The sequence below is a fragment of the Sus scrofa genome, chromosome 15, assembly GCF_000003025.6.
Source record: "Sus scrofa isolate TJ Tabasco breed Duroc chromosome 15, Sscrofa11.1, whole genome shotgun sequence".
In the NCBI taxonomy this organism is placed as follows: domain Eukaryota; kingdom Metazoa; phylum Chordata; class Mammalia; order Artiodactyla; family Suidae; genus Sus; species Sus scrofa.
In genome coordinates, this window is record NC_010457.5 from 134,132,879 (window position 1) to 134,160,304 (window position 27,426).

A 27,426-nucleotide genomic window follows, 5' to 3' on the forward strand; every position below is an offset into this window, starting at 1 on the left:
TGAGGTTGCAGGTTCAACCGCTGGCCTTGCTCAGTGAACTAAGGATCCGGCATTGCCGTGAGCTGTGGTGTAGGTCCCAGACGAGGCTCAGATCCCACGTTGCTGTGGTTGGTGGTGAAGGCTGGCGGCTACAGCTCCAACTGGACCCCTAGCCTGGGAAAGTCCATATGCTGTGGATGTGGACCTAGAAAAGGCAAAAAGCCAAACAACAACAACAACAACAACAACAAACAACACCCCAAAAAACAAACTCAAACAAACAAGAAAAATACACAAAAAAACAAATTTAATGCTTTGAATCACCATCTTAAACTATCAGGTTAGCAAAGGTAGAGAAAATAAAAAACTGAGGAGCATGTGAAGGGAATATTTTCTCATGCTTTGGGAGAATAGTAATTTGTACGCTGTGTCCTGAGGTCAGTTTGGCAGCTTATATAAAAGAGGCTCAAAACATGCTTACTCTTTGATTTAATCTGTCTAATTTTTGAAATTCATCCTAAGTAATTAAGGAGGTTGGCAAAGATTTCAGTGTAGAATCTTCAGTGAGGCGGCTTTTATAAATTCCAGTACTAGAAGAGTAGTTGTGTAAATGTTGACACACACACCACCTGTGTTCCATTAACTGCAATTTTGGAGAACTGTATTTATTGGCATCTAAAATGTATATAATTTTTTTTCATAGTTTAAAAGTTAATAAACTTGTATTACATATCTGCATTTAAAATATATGCCTTATATGTTTTACAATTTTGAGTGTGTATATATCAAAATGTTCCCACTGTTAATCTCTGGATAATGGTATTGTGGATTATTTTATTTTATTTTATTTTATTTTATTTTATTTTATTTTATTTTATTTTATTTTATGTCTTTTTCTCCTTTTAGGGATGCACCTGCGGCATGTGGAGGTTCCCAGGTAGGGGTCCAATTGGAGCTGTAGCTGCCAGCCTACGCCAGAGCCAAAGCCACGCCAGAGCCAAAGCCACGCCAGATCCGAGCCGCACCTGCACCACAGCTCACGGCAACGCGGGATCCTTAACCCACTGAACAAGGCCAAAGATTGAATCCACAACCTCATGGTTCCTAGTCGGATTCGTTTCCACTGCGCCATGATGGGAACTCCTGTGGATTATTTTAAGTATTTGTTTTCCTTAGGTGAATTTTCTAGAATGAACATGTATTCTGCAATTCTGAGCGTGCATTACTCGTGCAATAAAAAAACGCAGCAAAACTAATCATGTGTTTTCAGCTTGCCCCTGTAAAAGTGAAGACCATTTATTCGAAGAAGACACACACGGCTTCCAGATCTTTACAAACTGCTCTTATACAGCTGCCAACATTCTCTCCTATGATGACACCTCACCTCCCGCTTTTACCCAGAAGTGATTTTCCTGGGAAGAGGAGGGCTCCGGCACTCTTTCGCGATGTTCCCATTTCAGCTTCATGTGGTGGGAAATTGCTTTTTATTCTTCACCTTAGGCTTTTTTCAATACACATACACTCTTAGGGTCATGATTAATGTGTTTTAATGGGCTATCCATTTTAAAAATCAATGAAAAAAATTTACATTAAAAATAGAAGGCAATTAGATTGATTCGGATGACCTGTTTTTCATCAACCCCATTATTTATGGATCTGAACTCTCAGGATGACTTTCTCTGGAGCATTCCAGGAGCAGGTCTTCTCTGCTCCGATGTGTGAATAATTTTCCAAACAGGAGGCACCAGGTTAATTAACAATTGCTAAATACTTTAAAAAAAAAAAAGTCCTAGCTTAGAAAATGCAAAGGTAAAATGTTCCAGAATTGCCTCTCCACCTTCTTCTTTTATCAGCCCATCACAGTTCCTTCTTACTCTCCCTGGTTGACTGGAGTATGTTTGAAAGGCCCAGAAGACACGCTGTTCCTTTTTTTTTTTCTTTTCCTTTTGACAGGTTTTAGGACATCCAGACTTGCTCAAAATGAGATTTTTGATAGTAGTGTTACTTCATCTCTCCACCATCCTTTTTTCTATTCAACCACTGATACCTTTGCTTCTAAGGTTACTTCTTGCAGGAAATGAAAATAATTTCTCTCCGTCTCATATGTCACAATTACTTCTTAACATCGTTATAAAATGCACAGAATTGAGGTGTTTTAAAGGAATTCTCACTTGTTTTCTCATCTTCTGTATTTTACATGTCTTACTTATATCCTATATTTTTTTCTATTGCTGAATGGGCTGTGCATTTTAGAACTCTTTATGAATTTTCTCAAGTCTATAGTTTTGCAAGTATTCGACAGAGAAAAATAATAGCTCCCATTTCAGTACCTATTCCTTTCTATGGTCCATCAGTAGCATTTTCTTTTTTTTTTGCTATATATTGAATTTATTTTGAAACATGGTACTTTTTTCATTTGCAGTCATTCATCTGAAATTAATAATACAATTTGCTAGTGCTCAGAGGAGAAGAAACTATGGAAACTAATGTCTCCTTTACCCAGAACATTCTGTAGTCATTTGCAATAAGTAAGTGCCATTGAACCTAAGCGTCCCCAAAGGACCTCTGAACTTATACCCTGAAGGTCCCTGGAGTTCGAGTTAGTGTGTTTAAGACTAGGGACATCTGGCTACAACCAAGACCATGCTCGTTATTAAGGCAGTGATGGTGACAGCTTTCCCTCCCATGCGGCCCCAGCTAATACTTACTGTGGTTTTTGATTCACCAGGAAACTACAGGGGAATTGATAGGGTTAATGTTATGTGTCACCTTGACTAGGCCACTGAATAACCGGATATCTGGTTAAAAATGATTTCTCTGTGACAATATTTCCAGATGAGATGAGTATCTGAATTGGTACATGGGAGTAAAGCACCCTAATATCGGAGGGCCTCATCCAATCTGTTGAGGGCCCAAAAAACAGAGGACAGAGAGAATGTGTTCTCTCTGTCTGACTGCTTGAACTAGGAAATTGGTCTTCTGCTCTCAGACTGGAACTTACATCACTGGTCACTGATTCTCCAGTGCTCAGGCTCAGACTGGAGCTACACACCACCAGCTTTCCTGGGTCTCCAGCTTGCAGAGGGCAGCTTCAATAATCATGTAATTCCTAATTATATATGTGTATAAAATACTGTATATATAATTGAATATGTAATATATACATTTGAATATAAAATAGTATATAATTCAGTATTATAATTGAATATAATATATAGATTCAAGTATGTTATCCCATATTCATTCCTCAAAAGTGGCATTTCAAAGTGTTAAGCATTGTTAAATATAAAATACCTGTCTGTTATACACTTAGCGCTGACCTCAGTCAAAGCAGTATGCCAATGATAAATAGTATAATCAAGTTTCAAACACCTTCGCAAACATTTTGAAAGGAAAGCACATAGACACATTTATTATACTGTGTGTGTGTGTGTGTGTGTGTGTGTGTGTGTGTGTGTGTGTGTGTGAGCGCGCGCAGGTGTGCTCCTCGGTGGCTCATGTGCCACTTGGCAGCAGCTGCAGGTGCCCTCCCTCAGCATCTTGGCGCGGCCCTGCTCATGTGCGGCGCATGCGCAGGGCTGCTGCTTCCCACGGTCCTTTCCGGGCACTTCCGGAGACAGAGTAAACAGCTTCCTCGCTCACTTAAAAAGATTAACTAAAATTCATTCTTTATTCAAATTTCCTGAGGTTTTTCCTACTCTCTCTCTCTCTTTTTTGTTTTTTTCTGTCCCAGGATCCCATCCAGGATATCACATTGCATGTACTTCTTTGATTCTTTTTGGCTGTGGTAATTTTTCAGACTTCCCTTGTTTTAATGACCTTGACAGTTTTGAAGGGCACGGCTCTGAGAGTCTGTAGAATGTTCCTCAACTGAGATTTGTCTGATATTTTACAAATGGTTTGACTTGGGTTAGGGGCTTTTGGGAGGAAGACCCTAGAGGTAAAGTGTCTTTTATCCCATCGGGTTTATCCCAAGGGTACGTGCTACCAACATGACTTAGTGCTTTTGGTGTTGACCTTGCTCACCTGCCTGAGGTAATGGTGTCAGGTTCCTCCACTGTAAAGTTACTTTCCTCTGGGGTTTTGTTTGTTTTTCCCTTCTCCTTTTCCCTCCTTTGCCCTTTGGAAGAAAGTCGCTGTGTGCAGCCTACTCTTAAGGGGGTGGAGAATTATTTTCTGTTTCCCTGATATACTCCTTAAAGAGTATCCGTGTTCTTCGCAGTTTTGTGTGGGAGATTTGTCTGTTCAACCCCATTTACTTATCATGTATGTAAAGTACTATATATATTTATTTATTATCGCTTAGCAATAACAGGATGGACTCATGGCTACTTATTTTATACTATGGAGTATAGTCTAATACTGCCTCACTTTGTTGCTCACATTGCTCCAGCTTTGGCCACTGGATACTCCTTCAATTGGCTTTGGTGCGGTGTCCCTTTGTCATACCCCCATCAGTGTGGCGCTTTTTTTGTTTTTTTTTTTTTTGGAGCACTTCCTAATTTTCTGGCACTCCAAGATGTTTTGAATCATGTATATTTCCTGCCCTAGTCCCAGAATCAAACATTTTTCTAAGGACCCCGGGCTCCTTTGTTGGAGGATGGTGTTAGAAACCAAGAGCTGGGCACTAGGTGTGCTTGTGGCGGTTGGAGTGCTACTTCTTTTCCGCTCTCTCAGCTGATAGAGAAAATAAAAATTCGGTGTATTATTGGTGCATTTATATATGCACATATTTATAAAAGTTTTCTGTGTGTAGCTCTCTGTGTCTATATTAAGTTAAGCATGAGTACTTACCAATGTCTTCCATTCTAACCTATTATCACATGGATCATTCTAGCCTCTTCCTTTGCTTGTCTATAAATTTCCACCCTAATAGTGAGAAACCTGACTTCCCTTGTTCACCGTCTGTTTACTCAGTTGTTCAATTTCTGCATGTTGTGTAGGTGAATCGGAATTATTAACCCATACTCTCGTGAGCAACCATGTTATCAACTAGAGAACTTTGCTTATATAGAATTTATTGCGTCTTTAGTCTTAAAGATGCCGCTTAGTCCCATGGTTCTTAGGTCAGTACATTTTCCCACATCCCCTTCAGTGAGGCTGTTTCATATGTTTAAAATATGGCTAGATTGTTGTCAGACTATGCATGCTATCTTGTTAGTCCTTGACTTCCTAATTTCTTTCTAAATTTGTTCGTTTATTGTGCTGTAAAGTTCTGTGGGTTTTGACAAATGCATGTGGTCCTGTACCTACCATTATAGCATTATATAGAGTAGTATCATGGTCTTTAAAAAATCCCCTGGGCTTCACTATCGATCCTTCCTTACCTCCTCGTGAACCCCTAGCAACCATTGTTCTTTTTGTGGTTCTCTATTGTTTTACCTGTAACTTCTTTTAATGTGAAGAAGATTGACATCTATATCAATCAAATATAACTTTTCAAAACTGGGGTTTGATGAAGTGGGTTTACTCTCTTCCTTAACAGAACTGTCACAAATGATCAAGCTGCCTCGTCCTTAGGAACAGAGTGTAGAAGGCCAGGGTTTTGCAGAACAGCCCAAGTTTTGACACCTTCCCTTCACTGAACATATCCATTATTCCTTGGCAGTGGGAAGGCCCAGGACATGGGTTATGTTTTATCTGGCCTATTTTTTCCCAGGTGAAAGAAGAATTGTCACATTGCAATTGGTCTGCAGAGCAGGATTTTCCAAATGTCTCCTGGCACATTGATTAACTGATTAATCTCTCCTTTTTTTTTTTCATTTGCTTATCTTATGCTCTGCTCACCGGATGGTCCAGATAGATGTCTGTGTGTTAGAAAATGTCAGGGGATGGGGATATAGATCCTGGGGCAACCCACCTCCTGCAGTAATAAAATTAGTAGTAATAATAACACTGTTCATTGAGCAGAGATTACACTAAGTGGTTGACATACAGTGTCCACTGATCATCTCAACAAAGGAAAGAAATGACCTGTCTTGGAGTCCCAGTTTTGCAATTTGTAACCAAGGCCACCTTGGGCTATTTATCTGAGCCCCAGTTATGTCTTCTGTAAAAGGGGAATATCTATTTCATGGAGTTATGGAGATTAAATAAAACAAGCTAGGTAAGAGCACTTGGCACAGCGCTTGGCATAAAGTGTAATGGTTGCTAAGAATGTAATTTCCTAATCCCATGCAGGCGTGGGGCTGGAGAACAAGCAGAAGAGAGGGGATGCTTCTGAATCACATCACAAACAACCTAAATGTCCAACAGCAGATGAATGGATTAAGAAGATGTGGGACCTCATATACAATTAAATCCTACTCAGCGATACGAAAGAACAAAATAATGCCATTTTCAGCAACGTGGATGCAGTTAGAGGCTCTCATACTAAGTGAAGTAAGTCAGAAAGATATCAAATACCCTATGACATCTGTAGAATCTAAAATACGGCACAGAGGAACCTGTTTACAAAACAGAAACAGACTCACAGGCAAAGAGAACAGACTTGTGGTTGGTAAGGGGGAAGGGGAGGGGGAGGAAGTGGGATGGACTGGGAGTATGGGTTTGGTAGATGCAAACTATTCCATTTGCTTCATGAGGTCCTGCTGTATAGCATGGGGAACCATAACCAGCTCTTTGGGATAGAGCACAATGGAGGATAATGTGAGAAAAAGAATGTATGTATATGTATGACTGGATCACTATGCTGTACAGCAGAAATTGACACAACACTGTAAGTCAACTACACTCCAATAAAAATAAAATTAAAAAAATCACGTCATAATGCCATGAATGGCAGTGAGAGGAGTATGTCTATCCAAGATACATAGTCAGGAAAGAAAGCTGGGTGGAGACATCATTTTCCAATTGACATCCCAACTCTCACAATTCTGCTGAGGCCTAAAAGTAACTACCGACTTATTTTAGAGAAGAATACTTGGATCTAGCTTTCTTGTTTTAAAAAGCCGAATGGAAACCAAATAAGTATTAGGGCAAATAAGAGGGCAGAGATTTCTAAATGGCTCTGGTTCAGAGACTTTAGCTAAATTACTTTCCTTCTCCTCTTTTTGGAGGGCAACCCCTCTGCCTTTTTCAGGTGTTCACTTTGTGCTTTCATTCTTGGCTTTTACAGGACACCTACCATGCTGTGAATGGAGCCTAATGGACCAGTTGGCCCCAGAGAGGTCTGACGCTATCATGCTTCTTTGCTGCAGTTCTGAAATGACCATGAGCAGGGTTGTTGCCTCTCAGGCTGTGGCTTTCCTCCTTACCGAGTGGAAGGCTTTTACTAACCTTTCTGATGGCTTTGAGGATTATGGTGAGGACACTTCTAAGCCACAGTGTCGTATTGGGCTGCATTTCCTCAAGCGGCTCTTATGTTGGTGAGATGAGGGTCAGTTCTCCTGCCATTGGTTGGAGACTCTTATATCCACCTGACGTCTACTTGCTCTTTAATGGAACACAAGTCTCAGAAAGGGGAGAGTGTCTATTAAGGTCACAGAGAGGGTCACTTGATGTGAAACTGATATCCTGGAAGTTGGGCTCATGCATCCCATTGCTGGGAAGAGCAGGTCACAGAAGGTCTGATTTCATCATTCATGGAAGTAATTAGACCTGCTGCGGTCACTCCATCATAGCACCTGAAAAAGCCCCCATCACTACTTACGTACACTAGTGTAAGCTGCAGTCCCATCTCTCAGGAAACGTGGGTGAGAACAGTTGGGGCATAGTTTCCCCAGAGCTGCGGGGAAAACCATTCCTTCCTCCTGGTTATTGGACAGAATAACGGACAGTACTACCACTGCAATAGTAATAGTGACAATTGTGGTGACAGCAAGTGCTTTTTTTGGTTCAATCTCTTCTCTTTTGAATGTGAGATTGATCATTACAGAGCACTGCTTAATACATCCATGTACAGCTGAAGGAATACTCACAGGCAGACATCCCTGGAACCCACAAACATCAAGCAATAAGACATTGCCAGCACCCCCAGAAACTCACTCACTGTGTGCCCCCTCCCACTTAAGTGACCCATATTCTGACTTTTTGATAATGACATCCTCACCCCCCTTTAGTTTTGCAACATGGGAATGCATCCCTAAAGTTTGTTTTGGCGTATTTTTGAGCTGTGTATTCATGGATACGCACTATTTGGTTTCCTTTGTCATGTGCTACTGTCTTAGGTGGGTTTTCCAAGAATAGGACTCTGAGATGGAGTTTAGTGCAGGATGTTTATTTGGGGTGTACTTGGGACCAACCCCCGTGAAAGGGAAGGGATGAAAAGGGAGCAGGCAGGAGTTGGCTCTGATGTAGACCCAGTGGCAGCCCGGCAAACCCCACAGGGACCCCGTGCTAGGTGGTTCTTCAGATTCTCCCGCACTGGACTAAGATGACCAGGACCTTCCATCTCTACCTTGATCAGTCATTGGACCTGGGCCTCAGGAAGGGGCCTGCCGTTGGGCCAGGTGGCTCTCCACAGCAAAAGCCATCCTGGAGGGGCAGCAGCTGAAGCCCTCTGCACACCCAACAGCTTGGGGCTGGCTTCTCCCTTGGCAGAGGAGGACAGAACTTAAGGATGCCATAGTTTTAGCAACATAACAATATTTTAATTTCTTTTCAAATTATAAGAAAAATGGAGAGAGAGCCCAGCCTGTATTATATTAATTTCCATACCAAGATAGACAAAAATATAATGTTTAGTATATTTACATATTTTTTAATGGAGGAAGAGGCCTACAAAGGTGACATTATTAGGACTCAGGCAAGTCACGATGCAGCCCTGATGAGTCCTTTGAGCAGTATAGCACAGCATCCTCTAAAATCAGGGAGCATGGTGTTTGCTTTCGATACCAGAGAGTTCTTTTTATTCTATTCATAAAATGTCCTCACTCCCCTCTGCCCCACCCCGCATTGCACTTAACATTTTGATCTTTAATTTTTATCAACTGCCGTTTTGGCATCCATCAACCTGATTGTGTTGTTTTCACCTTTGCCCACCTCTTCATGAACAATCTTCATTAATTTCCCAGTGTTTTAACCCAATGTTAAATAATCCCAGAATATGCCCTACTTGGTCAAAGAGCTTAGTTCCTTCTCATGCTGCTGGAGTTTATTTTCATGGATCATTTAAGTGAACCTGATCCATAATTTTCTTTCTTTTCCTATCTTGTTCATGTTTTTTTGTGGTCTTAGCAACTCTTGCTGGTAGGGTAAATTGGGAAGCTTTCCATCTTGTATATGTGTTGTGAATGAGAGAGAGAGAGTATATTTTGAAGCAGTGTAAATAACATGAGAATTATTTATTTAGAATATTGGTAAAACTTCCTGGTAAAGCTTCTTTCCAGTAAAGATTTGAAACATGTTTACCGTGTAATAAATGTCTCCTGCTTAGCTCTTTTAAATTATAAGCCTACTTCAGTATTTTCCAAACTGTGTTTCATGGGAAACTTATTTTGAAAGATTAAAAAAAAAGTTTCCTGGTTGGAAACTCTGGTTTAAACTTAATTAAACCATGTCCTTGGAGTTCCCATCACGGTTCAGCAGTCAGTGAAACCAACTAGTATCCATGAGGACATGGGTTCAATCCCTGGCCTTGGTCGGTGGGTTAAGGATCCGGCATTGCCATGAGCTGTGGTGTAGGTTGCAGATGCAGCTTGGATCCCATCTTGCTGAGGCTGTGGTGCAGGCCAGCAGCTACAGTTCTGATTCAACCCCTAGCCTGGGAACCTCCATATGCTGTGGATGTAGCCCTAAAAAGACAAAAACAAACAAACAAACAAACAAAAAACAAGGAAACCCTGTCCTTTACCAGATTCTAAGAGCATTTATATGCCAATGGCATCTTCAACAGGGACTAACGTATTTATGACTTCTCAAACTTATAAGACCCATGTGTTCTGCAGAACACAACCTAGAGAATATTTTAAAATACTCATTTTTATTTCTTCTAATTTTTGCTTCTTGTTAGCATGTCAACTTCTGTCTCACATTTGTTTGGGGTGAGGGGGTGTATCCATGGTATATGGAGGTTCCCAGGCTAGGGGTCGAATCAGAGCTGCAGCTGCCAGCCTGCACCACAGCCACAGCAGGCCAGATCGGAGCCCTGTCTGTGACCTACCCCACAGCTCATAGGAGCACCCAGATCCTTAACCCACTGAGTGGGGCCAGGTATCAAACCTAAGTCCTCATGGATACTAGTTGGGTTGTTACTGCTGAGCCACAACAGGAACTCCCTCACATTTTAAAAATGTGACTTTCTTTTTTGTATTTGATGGACTGGAAACCATGTGACAAAACTTATTAGTCAAAATAATCCTGCATATGTTCTTTACAATCTCAGTGAGAGGCTGGGGAAGCTTTTATGGGTAAAGTGGTTTCTCTACATACATTGAGTAACACACATTTTGGCTACGGAGGGATCACTTTTGCTTCTTCCTGGGTTCTTGGCTATTCTCCACTGTTCAGTACTTCTGCATATAGCTATGTGGGTATTAACGTTTAAATGAACTAAAATTAAATGAAAACTTCAGTTAGTCACATTAGCCACATTTAAAGTGCTCAGCAGTCAAATATGGCCAGTGGCTACTCTATCGGACAGAGCAGAGATGGAACAATCCATTGCCATAGGATGTTTAATCACACTGTGCTATTGTAGATAATTGATCACTGCAGATAACAGAGGAATCTTTTTTTTTTCTTTCCCTTTTTAGGGCTGCAACCATGGCCTATGGAATTTCCCAGGCTAGGGGTGGAATTGGAGCTACAGCTGCCAGCCTATGCCACAGCTACAGCAACAAGGGATCTGAACTGTGTCTGTGACCTCCACCGTAGCTCACGGCAACGCCAGATCTTTAACCCACTGAGCAAGGCCAGGGATCGAACATGCATCCTCATGGGTACTAGTTGGGTTTCTTTACCACCGAGTCTCAATGGGAACTCTGAGGAATCTGTATTTTAAACCAGGACTCATAACTTGATTTGGAAGGATATCTATTAATGATCTTATAACTAATATTATCCACACAGACATCCGCACGCGTGCGCGTGCGCGCGCGCGCGCGCACACACACACACACACACACAATCTCATTTATTATCATGTGTCTAAAGAAGGATCTCCAAGTAGAAGAAGGGAGGCAGTGTTGCTCAGCCAGTGAGGGAGGACCTGCTTTACATTTCATAACGTTTGATGTGGGTGGTTCAGAGGCAGTAAGAACGTGCTTCCCAAACACCTCAGGAGTGTTCACTTTATCTCCCTGTGAGTCTGTGAGTGCCTCGTGGACAAGGACCACATCTTCATGCTCCGGAATGCTCCATAATACTAATCTCAAGACTCATGTGATAGAAACTTGTTACCCTAATGATTTATTTTCAGATGATGGCATTCAGAGAGAAGAGTCAGCTCGTTGAGTCAGAGACAACCTCTCACAATAGACTTTCAAGCAATGCCTTAGTTAATGACTATATGAATGGCAGCTCTGTTAATGTGCTGGCCCAAGTCATCATACAGACATGGTACCATGCTTTGCTTTAGCGATGAAAAGCCAGGATCCTAAATGTGGTCCATGAGACGCTGTGTGATCTGGATCTGCCTCGTCTCACACCCTCTTCTCTTTCTAGAATGCTCCAGTCATACTGGCCTTGAATGCAGATCCTTGAATGCCTGGCTTCTCCCTCTGACTCTAGTGGACAAGCTCAGCATCCTGCCCCTTTAGAATGGAATGTCATTCTGGTGGGCTCTCAGTCACATGGTCACATCTTCCCTGCTGCAGAGGTGAAGGTATGACTTAAGATGGACCGAGGGGGGACTTCCCATTGTGGCTCAGAAGCAATGAACCTGACTAGTATCCATGAAGATTCGGGTTCCATCCCTGGCCTTGCTCAGTGCATTAAATATCTTGTGTTGCTGTGGTGTAGGTCACAGATGTGGCTCAGATCCTATGTTGCTGTGGCTGTTGTGTAGGCCAGCAGCTGCAGCTCTTATTCAGCCTCTAGCCTGGTAACATCCATATGCCATGGGTACGGACCTAAAAAGCCAAAAAAAAAAAAAAAAGGTACCAAGTAGATTCCTTTCAGAGATTTTATCTGAGGGCGGTGGGAGGGGGAAGTCCTATTTCTTCTGGGTTTGCCGGCTGCAAAGACAAATGCTGTCTGCAGCTCACCTGTCCCCTGGTTTCCCTCCTTACTGCATCTAGAAAGCCTTCAGCAGTAGGGGAGAGTGAGGGCATTGCTCAGAGAGAACCAAAGCTAAATGTGGAGAGTGTTGGTCGGGCAGTGGGGGGAGTGGATGGAGCAGAAGGGTTTCTTAACCCAAGCACAAAAAGTATTAACTGTAAAAAGAAATGGATACATTTGACTACATTGAAAATAAGGAACTATTCATTAAAAGACAACATGTGAAGCAAAGAAACAGTGAATAAAGACATTTGCAATTAAAACTAAAACACAGTCTTTTGAATACATAATCATATAATTATAACATATGTACATATATGCATATATATATTCCAGGCCAGTATGAATCAATCAATAAGACAAACAACACAATTTAAAAAACGGGGCAAAGATTGGAAAATACCATTCTCAACAATGGAACTATGAATGACCAGTAAACAAAGTGCTCTGTATCATTAACAGTCAAGCAACTGGAAATTGGATACCCTGTTGATAAAAATGTAAATTGGCTCAACTATTTTGGGAAATATTTGGGCTTAATCTACACACTTTCTAACAATTACTCTACTTCTACCTACGAAGTCTATACCCCAGAGAAGTTTCCCTAGAGAAGCTTAGAAACAGGTGCACCAAGGAACACAGATGAGTGTGTCTACTGACATGCAGCCTGTTGGCTGTAACTGGACCTAAGTAGAAACAAAACCCAGTGGGGATGCACTGGGGCTGCTGAATTGCTGCAACACCAAGGCAGTACATTTGGGAAGGAGCCAGGAACCTACAAATGTGATGAGGAAGATTCCAGGAGACATGTTTTTGTGGGGCTACAGTTTAACCTACTGATAAGATGGGGTTTGGAACACGGTCCTGATGGGAGCCAGGCACAAAGTGGAGATCTAATTGCTGCCCCTTTTTCTGGTGGTGAACAGGATGACAGAGTGTTGGAAGGGAACTCATCAGTTGGTGCAGTGTTTCAGGTCATTGGGAAATACCTGTGAAGTAGCAGCTGTAAGAACAATGGAATTGAGTCACTAAGGTAAGCTAGGCATAGACAACAGAAAGCTGAGAGCAGGGCTTCCTTGTTTGCATAGAAAGAGGCTCATATCCCGTAGGACGAAGGCAGAAGGGCCGAAGTCCCAGCCCAGGACTAAATGCTCAGTGTGGACCAGCTCTGGAGAAGGTGAAATCCTCAAACAAGGCAGGTTGACTGGTGTCCAGGTCAGGGTCCTGGCTGGAAAAGAACAGAACCCTGATACATGGGGTTGGAATGGCCAAGCTGGAATTGCCAGACCCTGGAGAAATAGCCCACCGCTCCTTCTAAGAGTTAGCATCCCTCCCCATTTTACTTGGAGACCATGCAGATAGTTTGTCCTTTCCAGACAAGACTCTGTCAGCGTCTGCTCCCCTGTCCCTCCCACCACCTGTTGGCTGTAACTGGACCTAAGTAAAAACAAAACCCAGTGGGGATGCACTGGGGCTACTGAATTGCTGCAACACCAAGGCAGTACATTTGGGAACCTACAAATGTGATGAGCCAGGAACCTACAAATGTGATGAGGAAGAAATAACAGAGGTATAACTGTTTAGGTTAGGAATAAGACAAGGATGCTTCTTAATAACACTCTAACTCTGTATTAATAAGAGCTGTCCAGTGTATTAAGTCTAAAAAAGAAAAGAGTTTGAACATTAGGAAAGAAAAGACAGATAACTTGCTGATGACGTGATAGTATACTGGGAAAATTTAAGAGAGTAAATAAACTGGGAAATTGCAATCAATATTAAAAATTAATAGTGGGGTATTTTATATTTTTGATTTTCATGCTAAGCCTTTGAAATCTGGTGGGTATAAGGAGGACCTGCCACATTTGAAGTCTCAATAGCCACATGCAGTTAGAGGTTACACAAATGTCAAATACTAAAAATTAAAAGCCAAATGGCAACTTGAAAAGATGGCTGTTTATTTTATGTATGCAAATAGGTCTATTTATGAAAAGAGTTTACATTCTTAACATATAAAGAGTTCTTATGAATCAATAAAGATAGGCAAGCTGGCCAGTTGAAAAATGGGCCAAGCCTGAGAACAGGAATTTCACACAAAAGAATCAATAAACGTATAAAAATGTCCAGATACTAATCATCAAGTAATGCACATTAAAATACAATAAAATAGGTAATTTTATCTATTACACTGTGAAATGTTACAAAACACATTCTAATTTCCTGTGTTAGTAAGAATATGATGAAATGGAAACTTAAAACTGCTGCTGCTGGGAATGTAAATAGGCACAACCTTTCTGGATGGAAATAGGTATGTATCAAAAACCTTAATACATGTTCCCTTTGAAGTAGCAATTCTACGGTAGGAATTTTCCTGGGGAGGATTTTGCTAGGGCTGCTATAAAAAAGTACCACAGAGTGGGTGGCTTAAGAAACAGAAATGGGTTGTCTCACAGTTCTGGCGGCTAGAAGTCCAAGATCAAGGTATCAACAGGGTGAAGGAACGTTCTATTCCATGTTCCATGCCCCTCTCCCAGCCTCTTGCTGTTTGCTAGCATCTTTGGCATATCTTGGTTTAAAGAAGCATCACCCGATCTCTGCCTTCATCTTTGCATGACCTTCTCCCTTGTTTACATGGCTGTCTCCAAATTTTGCCTTTTTAGAAGGGTGTTTTTCATTCTTTTTTCAAAGAGTATAGTTGATTTATACTGTTGTGCCAATTTCTGCTGTACAGCATAGTGACCCAGTTAAGCACGCGCGCGCGCGCACACACACACACACACACATACATTCTTTTTCTCATACTGTCTTTCATCATGTTCTATCCCAAGAGATTGGATATAATCCCCTCTGTTGTACAGTAGGACCTCATCGCTTATCCACTGTAAATGTAATGGTTTGCAGGAGTTCCCATTGTGGCTCAGCAGTAGAAAACCTTACTATTATCCATGAAGATGTGGGTTCAATCCCTTGCCTCACTCAGTGGGTTAAGGATCTTGCATTGCTGTGACTGCAGCATAGGCCAGCAGCTGCAGCTCTGATAAGACCCCTGGGAACTTCCATATGCTGCAGGTGCAGCCCCCCTAAAAAAAGTTAAAAAAATAATAGTTTGCATCTACTAACCCCAAACTTGCAGTCCATCCCACTGCCTCCCCTTCCCCCATAAATCTGTTCTCTGTCTGTGATTCTGTTTCTCTTTTGTAGATTGGCTCATTTGTACCATATTTTAGATTCCACATATAAATGATATCATGCTATTTGCCTTTCTCTTTCTGACTGACTTCACCTAGTATGAGAGTCTCTAGTTGAATCCATGTTGCTGCAAATGGCATTATTTTGTTCTTTTTTATGGCTGAGTAGTATTCCATTGTATATATGTGCCATATCTTCTTAATCCATTCATCTGGACATTTAGGTTTTTTTCTGTGTCTTGGCTAGTGTGAATTGTGCTGCAATGAACATAGGGATGCATGTATATTTTTGAATGAAAGATTTGTCTGGATATATGCCAAAGAATGCGATTGCTGCGTCATATGGTAGTTCTATATTTAGTTTTCTGAAGTACCTCCATACTGTTTTCCATAGTGCTTGTACCAGTTTACACTCTCACCAACAGTGAAGCAGGGTTTCCTTTTCTTCACACCTTCTCCAGCATTTGTTATTTGTAGACTTGTTAACAATGCTCATTCTGACTGGCGTGAGGTGATACCTCATTGTAGTGTTGATCTGCCATTTCTCTAATAACTAGTTATGTTGAGCATTTTTTCATGTGCATACTGGTTATCCATATGTCTTCTTTGGAGAAATGTCGGTTTAAGTCTTTTTCCGATTTTATAGGGATATTGATTATATTGAGCTGGGGACTCACCCTAGTCCAATATGACCTCATTCTAACTAATTACACCTGTAACAACTCTGTTTCCAAATAAGGTCACATTCTACTGTTCTGGAAGTTAGGAGTTCAACATATGATTTTGTGTGTGTGTGTGTTGGGGGAGGGGGGGAATGACACAATTCAACCCCTAAGAGAAGGTAAAAATGTGAACAAAGATTTGGTTGTAAGAACCACTTCTCTCCATCTCCACCACTTTCCTACACTTGGCTAAACCACCATCAGATTTTGCAGTTGCCTTCCCTCTGCTCTCCATGTTTTATCCTTCCTACTGCCGTTTCTCCACAAGCAGCCAGGTTTTTTTTTTTGTTTTGTTTTGTTTTATTTTGTTTTTGCTCTTTCTTTCCTCCTCCCTCCCTTCCTTCCTTTTTCTTTCTTTCTTCCTTCCTTTCTCTTTTTTTCTTTCTCCCTTCCTTCCTTTCTTCTCCCTTCCTTCCTTTCTTCTTCCTTCCTTCCTTTCTTCTTCCTTCCTTCCTTCCTTTCTTCTTCCTTCCTTCCTTCCTTCCTTCCTTCCTTCCTTCCTTCCTTCCTTTCTTTCTTTCTTTCTTTCTTTCTTTCTTTCTTTCTTTCTTTCTTTCTTTCTTTTCTTCCTCCCTCCCTCATTCCTTCCTCCCCCCTTTTCTATTTCATTTTTTTGGGGGGCACCTGCAGCATGTGGAAGTTTCCGGGCCAGGATCAAACTTGTGCCACAGCAGCGACCTGAACTGCAGCAGTACCAACATTGAGTCCTTAATCTGTTGAGCCACAGAAGAACTCCTAGGTTTTTTTTTTTTAATTTTTAACACAACATAGCATAGCAGCAATTAGGAAGAACACAACTCAGATTGTGTCCTGTCTCTGCTCAGAAATCTCCATGGCTCCCATCTTACCTGGAGTAAAAGCCCAAGTGCTGACCATGATCTCCAGTGTCCGGTGTCATCTGGTTCTCCATCATTCTGTCCCTTCTCTGCTCCACTCCAGGCACAAGGGTCCTCTTGGTGTAATTCTAACACCTGGGACCTTCACAGCATTATTCCTTCTTCCTGATGTTCTTCCCCAGGTACCCACTCGTCTCACTCCTCCTTAGCCCCTTCTCTGCTCAGGTGCCAACTCTTCCCTCAAGCCCCCAAATAACATACGGACCTCCCACCTGCCCTCATTAGGTTTTCCTTTTAGCCCTTGTAACCTTCCAACATAGTCTACATTTATTTGTTTACTGTCGTCCTTCCCCCTTTGGAAGGGCTGCAGGGATTTCTCTTGCTCCTGGCTGTGTCCTTACTGCTTTGAACCATGCTTGGCAAAAGGCAACACTCAGTAATGTTTGCTAAGTGAAAGAATGCATAAACACATTGAATAAGGGCTATTGCAATAATTTATGGTGTAAAGAAACTGGAAACAGCTTTTTTGTTCAAAGAAAGAGGAAGGATGGTTAAGGATATTATGGTGGTTTCTAAAATAGAATAATACATCTTAAGCAAGCTATTTACTTCATCAAAGATTCATAAATATTAAAGCAGAAAATGCAGATTATAAAACGTACATCTTGAATGTTACAATTTTGGAATCTATATGTGTTTCCTAAAATCTGGACATGTAGCCAACAGTATGTGAATAGTTTTTCTCAAGTGTGGCATTGGAGAAGCCTTACATGTGTTTTTGTATGTAGCTCATTTCTAATTTCTAATTACCTGTGTGCATTTTTAAAAGTTATTAAGGGAAAAGGAGCATGGGAAAGTATGCATCACGTTTTAAAGAGCTTTTCCACAAGAATAGCTAAAAATAAAGGCAAATCAGTAAAGGGGGAGTCAAAAGTCATCCTGAAGCCCCATCCTATGAAGGTGCAGGTAAACCAGTTGGAAACTGCACATCAAGTAATAATAACGGCGGCATATGCTGAACAATACATAGTGTGGGCCAGGTCCTGTGCTGAGTGATTTCCATCATTAACTTGGTGGATCCCAGTCCTGACTGCACATTAGAGTTGCATGAGGAACTTTCAAAAGAATGACATCTGGATTGCCAGGCACCACCCAGATATTCTGCTATCATTGGTCTGGGGTGGCCCGGGCATTAGTGTTTTTAAAAGGCCTCCTTGTCAACTTCAATATGCAGCCCAGGTTAAGGACCACAGCATTAACTTATTTTATATCCCAAAGCAACCCTAACTGATAACTGGAGGAAGATTCAGTTATCATCTTCACTTTACGGAGAAATTACGTAACTTGCCTAGGGTCACACAGTTAGTCGTGATGGATGTGATTGAACATAGGCAGTCTGGGTTTACAGCAGACCCTCTTGAATGTAAATTGATGCAGACACTATGGGAAGCAGTATGCAGGGGTTTTTTTGGGGGGGAAGGAGCGTGCCAAAGGCATGTGGAGGTTCAAAGGCTAGGGGTCAAATCCGAGCTATGGCTGCCGACCCACACCACAGCAACGCAGGATCTGAGCCATGTCTGCAACCTACGCCACAGCTCACAGCAATGCCGGATCCTTAACCCACTGAGTGAGGCCAGGGATCGAACCCACAACCTCATGGTTCCTAGTCAGATTTGTTTCTGCTGTGCCACAATGGGAACTCCTTGCAGGTTCTTTAAAAAACTCAAGGTGGAGTTGTCATATAATCCAGCAATCCAACTCTCTGGCGTATATCTGGAGAGAACTCGAATTTGAAAAGATTCATACACCCTTCTATTCATAGTAGCACTATTTTACATATATACATGCAATGGAATATTACTCAGCTGTAGAAAAGAATGAGATGATGCCATTTGCAGCAACATGGATGGACCTGGAGATTATTATACTAAGTGAAGTAAGTCAGAAAGAGAAAGATAAATATCATAAGATATCACTTATATGTGGAAACTAAAATACGACAAATGAACTTATTTACAAAACAGAAACAGGCTTACAGACATAGAAAACAAACTTACAGTTACCAAAAGGGAAAGAAAAGGGATAAATTAGAAATTGGGGATTAGCGGATACAAACGACTATATGTAAAACGGATAAGCAATGAGGTCTTATTTGTTATCTTACCCTGTTATAAACCATATAGGAAAAGAGTATGAAAATAATATGTGTATATGCATAACTGAATCACTTTGCTCTACACCAGAACCTAATACAACATGGAAAATCAACTATACTTAAAAAAAGCGGACCCTCTTAAACACAATCTACATTGCCCGTATACTACATTGAAATCCTGGACACCTAGGCTTAATTTTGTCTAGTCTATTATTTAACTGAAATGTGGGTAAATAAAAAGGCATGGTATATTCAAAAGTGTTTTACGATGGATAAGGAACTACTTAAACATGAGACATTATTATTTCTGGTTATATTATTTCCCATTTGCAATCTCATGCTTTTATTGAATGGAGTCGCTGATCTGACCAACACTAGCTTCTTCATCCTTTTCTGTGAACGAGGTCTTCAAAGCCACTCTTCTTTTACTGGGTTATTTTTTACCAACTATTTAAATTTAAAATAAAATTGCAATTTAGGATGTTTGTACAAGGCACCTAGTGTGTGAGTCATTTGGAAGGAAATAATTCAGATCTTGAGATTTGAAACCAAGGAGGCATTTCTGAGCTTGTCAACATGGAACAGATTCCCCCCCTAGGTAGGCCAAGAGGTGGCTGGTTTGCCAATTTTTGGTGAGCTTCATTAATTACACAGCACACACCAGGCACCCTCTAGCTGTTTGCTCCAAGAACATAAGAATGCTCTGAGACTACCAGGATGCAGAAGACATCACATTCATCCCCTCGGAAGTCACAACACAGTGGAAAGCCTGACAAATGAAGTGATATTTAGGGTCTTAGGACACAGGACTCAGGGAAGCCAAGGGCAGGAAGTGGATGGTGCCACCTGAGGAAGTTTCTTTTGTGTGTGTGTGTGTGCTTTTATTTTTTAGGGCTGCACCTGCAGCATATGGAGGTTCCTAGGCTAGGGGTCCAATCAGAACTACAGCTGCTGGCCTATGCCAGAGCCACAGCAAGGCCAGATCCAAGCTGCATCTTCGATCTACACCACAGCTCATGGCAATGCCAGATCCTTAACTCACTGAGGGAGGCCAGGGATCGAACCTGCAACCTCATGATTCATAGTCGGATTCGTTTCTGCTGTGCCACAACGGGAACTCCAAAAGTTTCTTGAAATGGCAAGTTCTTGAGATGAGACTTCAAGCCTGAGTGTAGGAGTTAGCCAGGCAAAGAAGGCAGGAGAGAAAGTGTCCAGCTGAGAGAGGAGGCAACAGGCAAAGTATGGAGGGGAGAAAGCACACGAGGTGATGGACACTGATGATCGCTCAGCCTGCGGGGAGTGCGAGATCAAAGGCACATGTGAAAGAGGAGAGGTGCATCCGTCAGCTTGCCTGGCATGCAGATAACAGCCAGGAGGCTGAAGGGAGATTGTGAGGTGGGTTAGAACTCAGTAAGTTTAGCAGGTCTGATGTAATCATGTGGGTCTATGCAACTGAGTTCGTCTTGAAAGGTATAGAAATCTTCCCTAACGTCGCCAGTGATACTGCTTCTACCATGGAGACATTGTCACCATTTTTTTCTATTTCCTCTTCCCTGACATGAGGAAATTTCTGTTCTGTATAGAGCAGGCACCTTTATTATCATTAGAGATCCAAGAAGCAAAAACAGCACAATAGTAGAAAGGAAAGAAAATAGAACAGTCGTATGTGAATTATCATCAGCTGGACCTGAGTTCTGAGTTTGTGTTGCCCTGGAGGGTTGACCAAATGTCACTGAAGAAGCCTGGAAAAGGTCTGATCTTATAATCATGTGTGTGGCCACAACACCCAATGAGTCATCTAATCAGGAAGATATCTATGCTAGGACAATTCCTAAGATGCCCATCATGTTGGGTCACCAAGGATATTCTTAAGAATAGCATCATCCCTGTAATCGGAGAAGCTAGTGGCAAAAAATGTTGCAAAAATGCTCATCGTAACTTTAGGGGTGGTGGGTGAGGGAAGAAACCTCATTGTAAGGACCAGGTGAATCTGATCCCAATGGCATATTCTCCCTTTCCATGTCAGTCACAGGGGAAAAACATCTTAAAGTGGAATCTATAATCTGTCCCTTTAAAGAACACATTAAAGCAGTCAGTCCTAAGTGGTTTTTAGCACACAGCATCATAGGACTTGATAAATAATTGATTTAAATTAATGGCCAATGAAAGAAACCTATCCTCACTGATCTATAATTACTGGAAGCAACCTCATATATTTTTCATAAAAGCGTCGTTTCATTGCAGGGTTTTTTTTTCTTTTCTCTAAAATTCCATGTATTTAGAATTTAAATTGCTTTCAATAATTGCTTTCAACTGCTTTCAGTGGCAGAGCATCTCTGTCAATGTGGGCATCAGAGGAGCCTGTCACTTGGTTGTTCCTTTCTTCCTTTCTTATTCTGCCTGACTCTCTGCCCTAGAATGGCAGTGGCACCAAAGACGGAGATTGGGAAGGTCAGGGACACCTGTGGGCACACTTCAGCTGCCAGTCACTCTGAACACGGCTCCCACTGAGCCTCAGGGGGAATGCCATTGCTTCGGAAGTTTGTGGGAGCAGAAGCCAGGTCCACAGTTGGCATGAGAGCGAGTTTACAGCCTACTCAGTTGATGGCTCCGTTGGGTGCTGTGTAGACATATGATTCCACAATGAAATGAACCTTTTAGGCAAGTGATTGAGATTTTGGCTGGGGTTCTGAATTAATTTTGCCAAAGCAGTCATTCAGAGCAAACAATCACAACAAAAACCCAGTTCTGATCTGGGTTCTGGAGAAAGGAGTTGGACACACTCGTTTGATTCCTGGCTCTGACGCTGGATAGCTAAACTTGGGAACGTTACTTTGCATTTTTTTAAATTAATAAGTATTTATGTATGAAAATTAAGCTAAGTCACCAAATGAAAAGATCTCTCTGGAAATTACCACAAACACAGAATCAGCCTGGAGATTTGTAAATAGCCAGTGATATCATTGGAATACTACATAGTTTTGTGGACTTATTTCTTGACACTTGAATTACTTCAATTTTTTCAGTCATAATTTCCTCTTCTGTAACATGGCAGAATCATATCTAGTTCATAGGGTGATTTAGAGGATTAAATGAACAAAAATATCTCAAGCTTTTGGTACAATAACTAAAAGTGACTATTTGAGGATCAACGGAGACCACTGAAATTGGTAACAAGAAAAGATCTGTCCCCAAGGTGTGCAAGTGCCCACTGGTCCAGATGTGTCACAGGAGGAGAGCAACGAAAATCAAAAGTTCTCTTGAAAACTTAGCAAACCATGAAAAGACTACGGGATTTAGTAATCAAACTTACCACTGAAGAACCTGTTCATTTAGTGTTTTTCTTTTGATGTGATTTTGAATATACAAGTTGCAAATTTTCTGTTAAGTATTGCACCTTAGAAAGTCCTATTTTCTATTAATAAAAATGATTCCTGACCTGTGAAGCCACGTGCTAGGCAACACCCAATAATTGTAACCTAAGCTTAAGAATTTGGCTAATGGTGAAACAAACAAGAATTCCAGAAAACAAGTATTTGGTGTATAAACTCACTTGTATTTCTTCTTGTCCTTCTTCCTTCTCCCCTGAACCCCTCACATTTTCTTCTTTTGTTCCTGACTGGCCCGGGAACCTGAATTTTTGCACCCTAGAATGAAAAAAGGAATTTTTCTTATTTTGATTTTGACATAAAACATTACATGTCTTTCTGAGGCCACTGAGATAAAGATCTAAGTGAATAAGACCTTTCATTTGCTTTATATCTTCTGTTAGAAACTGGCTTTTTTCCACGGGACCACCCCCTTTTCTTTTTTTTTCCTGGTCACACAGCTAGACCACATCTCCCAGGCTCCCTTCAAAGCAGGTATGTCTATGAGGCTGAGTTTTTTCCAGCAAAAAAGAAGGAGATAATGCCATGTGCAGAAGCATGGATGGACCTAGAGATGATTATGCTAAGTCAAATAAGTCAGAGAAAGAAAATATCATAAAATATCACTTCTATGTGGAATCTAACAAAAATGATACAAAATTACTTATTTACAAAACAGAAACAAACTCACAGGTTCCGAAACCTATCTTATGGTTACCACAGGGGAAACTGTCAGGGGGAGGGAGGTTTTGGGAGAGTGGGAATAATATATACACACTACTGTATGAAACAGATGATTAACAAGAACCTACTGTATAGCACAGGACAATCTACTCGATACTTTGTAATAACCTATGTGGGGAAAAAGGAATGGATATATTTAGGTGTATAACTGATTCACTTTGCTGTACACCTGAAACTAATACAACTCTGTAAGTAGACTATATTCTAAAAAAAATTTTTTTTTTAAAAGAACCGATACTGGTCACTCACAGTCCCAACCTCGTGATTTCTCTTTTTCAAACTTGTCTGGGGGATTAAAAGGTGATCTTCTGGAGAACCCCAAGGGGATGCAGAGCCACAGGATGGAGGAGCCTGTTCCTTGAACACCACGTGGACAGCTGCCTCCTGAACAGCCACAATCAACTTGGACATGAGTAAGAAGTAGACTTTTTTTTGCAAAAATCCTTGGAAGTAGAGTTTGCTTATCTCAGCAGTTAGCCTGCCCTCACTATTACAGAAATAGCCTCCAGGCACTTTTGCACACACCCATGCCCATTTTATCCTCCCTGTAGCCTGCTGAGGACTAGAGGTTTCCCTGAGGCCCATGGCAGATGTTTGATTAACATCAATCACGCCAATCCCCATAGACTCTGACAAAGATGTTACCTTTCATTTATTCAGTAGATCGCAGAACATAACTCAGCAGGCACTTTGCACAGCCTCTTTGTGTGAGGTGCTGGGCTGTGCACTGGGGACATAAAAGGCATGGACCCTCAAGGTTTATTTACTTTCTCTATAATGGTATACATTACCATCTATAAGAGGGTCCAAAATCAACTCTCTACCAGGACCAGGCAGTGACATCCACATGTAAGGCAGGCTGAGCACAAGTAGGAGGATTTATAAAAACTTGGAGGGTGGAGGCATCAGACAAAGGTGTTAAAATATCTTCAAGCACCTTGCTGCCCTAACAAAACAGATATTTGGATTATGTCCAACCCACCAGCTCTCCTTCTGTGATCCCTGCTCTACCAGCCCCTGGGATGACCTGGGGAGGTGGGCTCAAGTCCATCAGTGAGTTGTATTCGCTGATGACAGTAATTGGTTAAGGTAAACTCACGACCTCCATCAGACCAGTCAGAACTCTGAAGATTCAAATCTGAGACTTCTGTGGGTGTGGCCTGGGCTGTGGGCAGTCTTTCCCTCTTCTCCTCACTCATGAGATGGTTAGCCTTAGCAACATCCTGCTATCATGAGTGGAAAAATATGCCTCAGAACAAAGCCCAGATGAAAAAGGCTGGAACCAAAAACTACAGAGGTAGGTCTGGTGAATAAAATTTCTCCAAGTCTTTACTACAATAGATATGCTACAGAGGGTGGAGCAAGATCCAGCAATTTCTGAGTCTGAGTATCAATTTTGGGCTCATTGGTTATACTGGAATTGCCAAGGATGGGATCCATTGGTGAAAGAGAAGCTATGAAAGGAGAATTAGGAAAGAGAGAGAGACAGAGGAGAGAGACAGAGACTGACAGAGATAAAGACAGACACAGAGAGGAGGGAATATCCTATGAGGAAAAAGAATCACGTGCATTTTTGTTCCATCTTGCAGCAAGAATAGGATGGGACCTGTTGTGGGTCCACCTAGGAAAACTTTCTGTTACTTGACCTTAGAAATAGAGTTGTTTGCAGACAAGAGCCTCCTAATTAAGGAGACTTCTTACCTTCAGGTAGAGATTAAAAAAGGACTCAAGTTCCATAGGAAGTGGAAGCACAGGCAGGGGGCCTGGGTTTGTCCTACACATCACAGTGACCATTTGAAGTGGCCCTGGTCATACACAGATGACTCATTCAATCAATCAACCAATATTTCCTGGGCACTGGCAATGCCAGGAGCCACGGGAGGCACAGGTGTTATGCTGTCTCCCCCTCTCTAAGGCCTAAGGTTGTTTACATATGAGATATCACATCACACAGGAACTAACTTTCCATTTGTTTGTGGTTTATGATGAGAAGACAAAGAATGTATCCAAGACTGGATTATTTACCCCATTCCAGGATCAGGGAAAAGTCAGGGGCTGGAAAAGTCAAAGCCACACACCAATGAACCTACAGTTCCTAGGACTCCACGTTTATGTGGGCTCAGTCTTGCTTGTCATCAGAGCTGTACCTTTTTTTGGGTAAGTCCTGAAGCTGTATAGGTTGGAGTTATCCTAAACCCACTGTCTCCAATGGATGAAAGATAACATTCGAAAGGAAGTACAAGGCTTTCTTCCATTGTGGTTCGTGGCTCCAGCCTTCTTGATCCTGAGGGTCCTAGGTATGGATTAAGGTACCATTGGCCCCCTTCCTCACCTTCTCTGATGCTCACTTGGAAAGCTGCCTGCTGGCTTGATTGATCACCACCACGAGCCAAGTGCTTTAGACCACGAACTCGGGCAACAGAATGACAACCCCAGGGAACAAAGAGAAACCAGGTGCATACAGGACATTTCCACACAGGAAAAACTGACTTCTGAGGCAGCCACATCCAGCCAGAGAGGCGTTATAGCTTCGGTCATTGGCAGGGCCGTGCTGAGACTCCCAGAGCAAGTGACAAAGCTGGTGCTCAGGCATGGGTTTTCTGACTTGTTCACCAATGTGTTTTGACAAATCCATACCATTGCCAACAAAACATAACTATGCTGCTCAGAATTCCACCACATTTTCCGCTTTTTCTCTGTTATGGTAATTAATGCAATAAAGACCAATAAAAGTGATAATAGCAGTCAATAAATAAATAGTACGGTGGAAGTGTTCTTAATTGGTCTCCACTTAGCTGAGTCACCAGATGCGACTGGTACTGTTAATCTGCTCTGTAAAATCTGCTGGATTTGGCCCAGGACACACCACATCCTTGCTGCTATTAAGTCACCTTTTAGAAGGCCTTTGAACTCCTCCTTTCACTGCTAAAGGGGGCTGATAAAACCAGCCTTGGATGTGTTTGTTCCCAAATACTGTTTCTGCCAGTTATGCCTGATGTTATAATGAGGTAAATTAATTAAATATGCCATAAAGAGATGAAAAAAAAAGAATGTGAAAATTGAGTTGATCTTTCTATGGAACTGTTTTCATTTTCTATTGCTGCTATGAACTTGGTGGCTTAAATCAACATAAATTTCATATGTGATGATTCTGTATGTTGGAAGTCCAACACGGGTCTCATGGGGTTCAGTCAAGATGTTGGCCGGGCTGTGTCCCTTGCCGGAGGTTCTAAGGGAGAATCATTTCCTTGATTTTTCCAGCTTCCAGAGGCAGCCCACATGCCTTGACTTGGAGCACCTCTCTGTTCTCTTTGTCACATCTCTTTCTCTGTCTCTCCTTAGAAAGGACTTGCAAGAGTTCCCATCGTGGCTCAGTGGTTAACGAGCCCAACTAGGAACCATGAGGTTGCGGGTTCAATCCCTGACCTTGCTCAGTGGGTTAAGGATCCAGCGTTGCCTAGAACTGTGGTGTAGGTTTCAGACGCAGCTCGGATCCCACGTTGCTGTGGCTCTGGCATAGGCTGGTGGCTACAGCTCTGATTGGACCCCTAGCCTGGAAACCTCCATATGCCGTGGGAGCGGCCCAAGAAAGGACTTGTAATTAATTATATTACATGGACCTCCTTGGATAATCCAGGAAAATCTTCCCATTTTAAAATCAGCTGATTAGCAACCTTAATTCCTCTTCGTCATGTGACGTAACGTTTTCGTATGCTCTGGGCATTAGGATGTGGACATCTTTGGGTACCATGATTCTGTTTACCGTAGCATTTTTAAGTTGAATGCATCTCAAGAATCTTTAACTTCCTGCTGCTCTTTAAAAGAATTGCATTTCACTACCAGTTCTGATGGTGTTGGTAAGAGGGTTTCTACTGCAATTGCAAGGAACACACGGGTGATGAATTAGAAGTAAATGCATGGAACCCCCACAGGCACGACCTGGACATCGTGGTTGATTCCTCCTCTTTCTCATATCCTATTATCCAGACCTTCTAAGATTATAATACCCATTTCTCCTCTTCTCTTAAAAGTCTCCTCATCTCTTGTTGGTACCAAATTGTTTCTCTGTTTTCATTCTTAACTTGACCATTGGAGAGACTCAAGGATGATCTTCCTAAAACACAAAGCTGGAGAGGACCCTGAGGCAAAGCCCTTCAATGCCTACGTGCTCACAAGATAAATTCCAAATTCCAATGTCAGTCTCACCAAAGGCTCCTTCCCACCTGCTCAGTCTCCAAACTCCGGCCACACCCATCTGTTTGCCATGGGCGTCCTGTG